The sequence below is a fragment of the Babylonia areolata genome, chromosome 24, assembly GCF_041734735.1.
Source record: "Babylonia areolata isolate BAREFJ2019XMU chromosome 24, ASM4173473v1, whole genome shotgun sequence".
NCBI classification, from domain to species: domain Eukaryota; kingdom Metazoa; phylum Mollusca; class Gastropoda; order Neogastropoda; family Buccinidae; genus Babylonia; species Babylonia areolata.
The window spans coordinates 17,730,701-17,738,056 of NC_134899.1; the positions used below are offsets into that span (position 1 = coordinate 17,730,701).

Consider the following 7,356-nt stretch of genomic DNA (forward strand, 5'->3'; position numbering starts at 1 on the left):
TTACACACAGGACACTGCCGCCTCAACGCGCACATGTTCAAGACACTGAAGCTGGCACCATCACCGACCTGTCCCTGTGGTCTTGAAGACCAAACACCAGAACATGTTCTGCAGACTTGTCCCCTCCACCTGGGACTGAGAGACACCGTGTGGCCAGAAGCGACCCCACTACGCACCAAGCTCTACGGCTGCAGACAAGACCTGGAAGCCACGACGACATTTGTCTCGCAGGCCAGCCTGACTCTGTGACAAGTGCGACCGAAAAGAAGAAGAAGAAGAAACTGAAACAGACCAAATCACATTGTTGCTGACTGTCAGAAAGGAGTGTTACTCAAAGCAAAAGTTGTGTGCTGGAGCAATTCTATCTCAAGCAGCCTACATCAATGGGCATTTCATTGTTTTAGAACAATCAAATTATAGTTTCATGAGAGTTTCAAAACTTTCCCAATTTCTATTTCAGGTTTTCAGCTTCAATTAATCATAAAAACATCAACAAATGCATTTTCATGCATAACACAATAAAATTTCCCTAGGTAAGTCAAAGTCATTTGACAATTAATGTTCAACAGATCAGACATTAATTTGAGCTTGATGTCATCTTCCCTGTGGCTGAAGTCAAGGTAACCTGAGGTATGTAAATAAAGTCAACGACTGTAATATCCTAGCTTGTTTGAACCTTTCTTAGCACCATATATCGGCACCTGCGCAAAAAAAAAAAAAAAAAAAAGGCAACTCTTTGTTGGAATCTGTGAAAAATGTAATGTTTTAGATGAGTGAGATATGTTTTAAGAATGTCATTTCCTTTTGTATATTCAGATTAATGTCTCATTACTTGGCAGAATTTCACTCTTGAAAGCTGTGTGAATCAATTTAATTTATATACTGAGCAAAAGAAGTTATTATTTGAACTAAAAATGATAAAACAAATGATGTATATCAGTGTGTTAGTATATCACATAAAACTTGTGTGAATAAGAACTTAAAATGTAACAGTAACCTGACTGTGGAAATATTTTGGCAAAGGTGAATTGTTATCATAATTTAAATAAGAATGTGTAGAAAGAACTCATTTTTTATTATCTTTATGCCAAATTTGGTGTCAACAAAATATTTCTTGAAAATGAATTTGTTGAAGTTCAAATACACACATGAGCAAAAATCAGTTGTAACAAAGATTACACACTACCAAAGAGGAAATGCAGACTCACTGGGTTGTGGATGGCTATTATTGCTAGACGCCGCTGGCCCCGCTAGGAAATTCTGTCCTTGCATTTGCTGCATATGCTTTTCTTTCAGTTCTTTTTGGATCTTGCAGATCTTCTCCACCGGCAGGTGATAGTATTCTGCCTGCACAAGCCATACATGTATCAGTTAAGTTCACAGTGATGATACCTTCACAGCTTCTTATTTTTTTTCTGTTTTAACACATTTCTACTTAAGGTAGCTTCATTGTCTCTATGGGTAGAAATGACCAAAATCTGGATAATGGATTTGCTTGTGTTCCCAAACAAGACAGTGTTTCACACACACAAACACACACACACACACACACACACACACACACACACACACACAAACTCTAAAAAGCACATCCTGGAGAAACTCAGTCAATTATCCAATCAATCATATTCAAGCTTGAATGCATATTATGATAGATATGTCTTGCTCAATAGTAGTGATCTGCACATCACTGGAAATGTGCAACAGTTTTTCCCATTATCAGTAATAAGCAAAGTCAGTGGAGAAGAATTCACCAGACCGGTTGAGAATGATTGACAAGTAACAGAAAGACATTTGATAATGTACAATGACATTTGTGAAAGGAGCCATGAAACATTCCAGTTTTGCAACATACAGTGTGTGTGGTGTTGGTGTTTCTAAACAGGGTGTGGTGTTTTCTGAGTCTTTTGCAAAATCAAACTGACATAAAATACATTATTTAATAATGTATAAAGACATCTGAGAAAGGAAACATGATACTTTCCAATTTTGCAACATACAGTGTGTGTGGTGGTGGTGTTTTCCCTAATGGAATGCTCATGTTTTGATATCCAGCCAATTATACATTTTTAACTGTTTTATCCAGGCAATTAATGAATTATACATTATTGGTTAGCTCATTAACTCATTAAGCCCTGCACCCAAATTGCCCTGGCATTAAAATCAATTTCATTAAAATGGTGTACACCTTCACTACATACATTTATATACTTAACTGTAAGCAAAAGGAACTAACTTCTGGTTCTACATTATTTCTGGCTGTGCCCCCACTTGTCATTTTGGAGGAAAAACCAGTCTATTTCAGCATCTTTTCTTTGTTTTTCAACATCAAGATGGCATGGTAACTTACCAAGACTGTGAACTCCCCAGGGTTGAATGGGTTAAAATGAAAAATAAAAAAGAGACACAAGGCCTTCAAGTCGTGTTTGTGACACAAGTTTTATCCAGTAAAGGAATCATGGGGAGGAAAAAAAGAGACTTTTTTTAATTGTTAAAATGGGTTCTGTATTAACTATTAATAAGCTTTGGAAAAAGAAACAACAATAAAACAGGCATGCTGCCGGAATCGAACAAAGGATGCTCTGTTCAGAAGCAAGCAGTCATCCTCAACGCTACAATATATCTGACGTCACTCAACCGAATTTAATATTCAAAGCTATGGGGGTTTTTTTTGTTGTTTTTAACATGATAAATATATAATTGTATTTGTGGTAATAACACCATTTAAATCCTGCTTTTTTTATATATATATATATCAGTATTATATAAGCAGAATTAATTATTTTGATCTGGCGGTAAAGGAGATGGTGTTGACATCACCTCAGGCACACCACAACATGTGTCTGCACAAACCAGTCTACGTGGCAACAGGCTGGCTGAAACTGAAAGAAACAATTGATTCAATTTTTCTTTTATGTTCATTCCAGTCAATTCAGTATCCACTTTAGAATATATATTTGCAGTCAACATATCAGCGGTGTAGTTAGTTAGTGTCACTGTATATGTTCTGTACAGAATTTGTATTTCTTTTCTTTTAATTGCAAACAAGAAAAACAACACCATGCCATCTTCTTACCAAACAGAGCCTACATTCAAGTAACTGGGAAGCAGTAATATGGTGTTTTTGGATCCCAAAATGAAATAAACCGTTACTGATCACGAAGTATGGCTTGAATTGGAAGACTTACAACCTATTATTGGCATGACTATGAAGATTTCTTCCCTACAATATTTAATCCAAATTTGGTATTGACAGACAAAATATTTCCAGAGAAAATGGCAATGTTACCATTTACCATGGACACACAGACATACATACAGACACACACAGACAATCGAACACCAGGTTATAAAACAGACTTACTTTGTTTACACAAATGAGTCAAAAAGTGATTGAAAAAATAAACAATTATCAGCCTAGTATTATCAGAAACAAATATATAATGCATGAAAATCATACACAGTCCTTTAAAATCCCACACAGAAAATAAAAAATATATAAAATTAATGCACAAGGTCACTCACTCAGTTGTTTGCAGTCTGATACAAGTCACCTTCCACTTTTGTAGCATAAGCCACCAGATGCTTCATCCGTGGGTCTTGCTGGGTTGCTGGTTCTGGTATTGGGAAAGGGTCTGCCCCAAGGTAAAAATTTCATTTACCCTTTGCAGGACTTGATCAGCCTCTTTAACACAAAATTCCCAGAGACAAGGCACTTTGGATTATAGGGGACATCCTCCTAATTTTAAAGAATTTCTTACTTTAGCAACAGATTAGACATAGGACATTATTATACACATCAAAACAACACACCACAAACAAGGAGTTGCATAATGAAGGGCGACTTGCTGTCACTACATCAGCCATGTCGAAGCAACATTGAAGCCCTGATGTCATGATCAGAACTCTCTTTACATGCTGTGCACTGTCAATCCCCATCTTCTTCTTGGTCAAAGTTGACAGAAAAAAAAAATCACAATATACAGTCCATTAAATACAGTACTTCCAGTCAGTTATTCATTGGATACAGTCTTTGTAAAACACACACAATAAAAAAGTAAACCCCATCTCAGTATCCACTTCATCATACAATAAATATGGAGACACTTTTTAGGGTGGCTGTGATAACATTTACAGCCATCTGTGGCATAATCCGTATTGAGACATGAATAAGTGATGTTGTTATAGTCCTTAACCATTATCAACTCAGACAGGATGTACAATAAGACTGAGAGGTTCTATCTAATTCTGCTTTTTAGAGAAATTTGTGTTTCACTTTTTGGTTCAGATGTGTGTTTACACACAATGTGAGTCAACGTAACAACATGGTATTTCATTTTTTGTGTGTGTGCATGTGTGCACGCATCCATGGTAAACTTTAACTAATTCAGTTTTCCTAGAAATACTTTGTCAATACCAAATTTGAATTTCCAAGTGCTGTGTTCCTGAGACTGGAAAAGGATCTTCTGTTTTCCATAACTTTCCCTCTTTTCCCTTGACTCATCCTCACCGTCTTTCTGTAAGCCACCAGTCAAGCAAATGAACAAGTAAAATTGGTCCATTTCATGGGAACACTATACACCTGTTAACTTTCTGTGACAATCTTCAGGTTAACCACTTCACACACCAAAACAAATTAACCCTCTTGCATTCACTCCAGCCACAATCAAACACTAGGATGATGTGAAATGTGTGAATGCAATAGGGTTTATAATCCAAAATATTCTGCAAAATCAACTGTCGTTCTGTGCATTTTTTTTTTTTTTTTTTTTTTGGAGGGGGGGGGGGGGGCAGGGGGTCTTGTTTTTTGTTATTTTGTTTTGGTTGTTGTTTTTTTTGTAATCAATCTTTTCTCTAGCTGTTTGCTGTCTATCTTCCAGCCCAAAGATTATCTTATATCCCTCCTTACCACTGAACTTCCATTGTCCCCATTGCCCTACCATTCCTGAACATGCTGACACTTTGTTTTCCATTGGAGAAATGCACAGAAAGCCAATCAACATTCAAACAAATATGAATAACTGAAGGTAATTCAGTTCTTGACTATATTTTGCTCTTGCATTGTTTTTGTGGTTTTTTCTGTTTAAGTGTAAGTTAAACCAAGTTCTCCCAAATGGGAAAACAAGTCTAAGTATGAAACTGAAAAATACATTTCTATATAGAACATGACATATACCAGGTTTCTGGCTGACTGGTTTTATTATGATCATCTTGTAACAACCTAAGTGTAAATGGATTTGTGCCAACTCAGTGACACTGCCTTGAGAAACTGAAATGAACTATAAATATTCATAACCTAAACCTGTAAAAAGAAATGTAAAACATGATTAAAAGATGCCAGTCAATTTATCTGTACATCTTTTCCATTCACTATGTGTACTGAAATCTGCCTTGTGCAATGCTGTTACCTTTACTTATCAATAATAATAACATTATCTATATTATCAATAGATATGGTTTTGTTTCTTTTTAATAAAGGTACTTGCTTTGTTGTTAATTCCTTCACTGTTTCTTATTTGAAAGAGTTTACAAATCTGCCCAAAATGAAGTGAACTTTTTTCTTTCTTTTTTTTAAATTTTTTTTTTTTTTAACAACTAACAAAGTCTTCCGCATCTTTATCAAACAGTATCATGAGTATGATAATTCTGAGGTAACAATAAAAAATAAATAAATAAAATAAACCTTCCAAATATATGGAAAATAATTCTCATCTTCATAATCTGCCAAATCAGTTTAGCATTACTATTAAAATCGTGTTAATTCTAATCAAGAGGTGCAAACCATGCAAAGCAAACTTACAGTTTGGAGACCAAAATAATAGTTACGAAGATCCTGATCTTTGTGGCTATGCCAGTGTTTAAGTAGACCAGGAGCAGGAAGAGACACCTCTTGGCTGCAAGCTGTGGCTGCTGGATTTGCTGCAGGTGGGCCGGGCATCTGTCCACAGGTGATCCTGTTTGCTGGGGCATCAGCAACCACTGGACTTCCAACAGCTGTTGCACCAAAGAAGCAGTACAGCAGAGTTACAATACTACATTTCATCATTCTTACACCAGAGAAGTCACCAAAACCCAGTGGCAGTTTGAGAAAACTGTTCCACCAAAAAGTACTGATGCCATAAACTATCTATCAAAACACACACACACACATGCACACACACACACACACACACACACACACACACACACACACAGGACATTGAAAAATGTCAAAGTGAGAAAGACCTTGGCATAATTTTTGATAATAAACTATCTTTTGACATACATATACAGAATATAGTAACTAAAGCCAACCAGATGATAGGAATAATCAAGAGAACATTTACCTATTTAGATAAAGATATATTTCTTAAACTGTATAAAGCATTAGTTAGATCACAAGTGGAATATGGTAATATTGTGTAGCACCCATACCTCAAGAGACAATCTATAGCTATAGAAAGGGTACAAAGAAGAGCAACTAAAATATTAAAAGAATGCAAATCTATGAGCTATCAACAGAGACTTATATACTTAAATCTGCATTCATTAAAGGGAAGAAGGCTAAGAGGGGATTTAACAGAAACATAAAAAATGTTAAATTGCTATAATGAAGTCAATGTGAATATTATTTTTTGAATGTCAGATTAAGAGAGTACAAGAAATTCAATGATGAAAATTTGTAAAGAGCACTGTAATACTAACCTAAGGAAATTCATTAGCTAAAAGAATTGCACAAATATGGTATGCACAACCAATCGAAACTAAACTTGCACAAAATACTAATGTGTTCAAAAATCTCCTTGACATGAACATCACTTTAAAAGAAAAATTTACTGACTTTGATGAGTGATTTACAGAACATGTAAAAAAAAAAAAAAAAACATATGTATCCCACAAATAAATGGAGACCGATATTGAAGGTGACATTAAAAAGACCGAGAGGCCTAGGCAGTCAAATGCCTGTCCCTACACTACTACTACTACTTGCCCTTTCGTTGGAGATCCTTTCGCAAATGGATCAGACATGTTTCAGATAAGTATTTTAGTTTTCATTTACTCCCGACTTAACCCTTTCGAACAGCAAGGAAAACATCAAGGCTACGTTTCGGTGCAGTAACGGTTCCTCTCGGACGTGATTCCTCCTCTTTAGTGTTCTCCGCATCGTTTGCTTTTTCTGTCTTAACATCCCAAATGGGTACAAACAAAAAACTGAATAAATGAATAAACAGATAAATGAATGAATTGTTTGTCTTCTTCTTCTTCTTTCTGTTACACGACCAACATCGACTTGCTGTTAACTCTGTCGTGGTTGATGCATGCTGGGTATTTTTTTGTTTCCAAAACTGACATGAAGTTTATGCGTGATCTTTAACT

General features: G+C 35.7%; 1 long non-coding RNA gene across 1 annotated transcript; it reads right to left on the reverse strand.

Moving 5' to 3' along the window:
- Nucleotides 1-3,348: 3,348 nt before the first annotated feature.
- LOC143298694 (uncharacterized) lies at nucleotides 3,349-7,132 on the reverse strand. Its single transcript, XR_013057428.1, has 3 exons — nucleotides 6,971-7,132; nucleotides 5,801-5,994; nucleotides 3,349-3,685 (listed from the first exon to the last, which is right to left on the reverse strand). It is a non-coding gene; the product is annotated as an uncharacterized LOC143298694 (long non-coding RNA).
- Nucleotides 7,133-7,356: the final 224 nt, after the last annotated feature.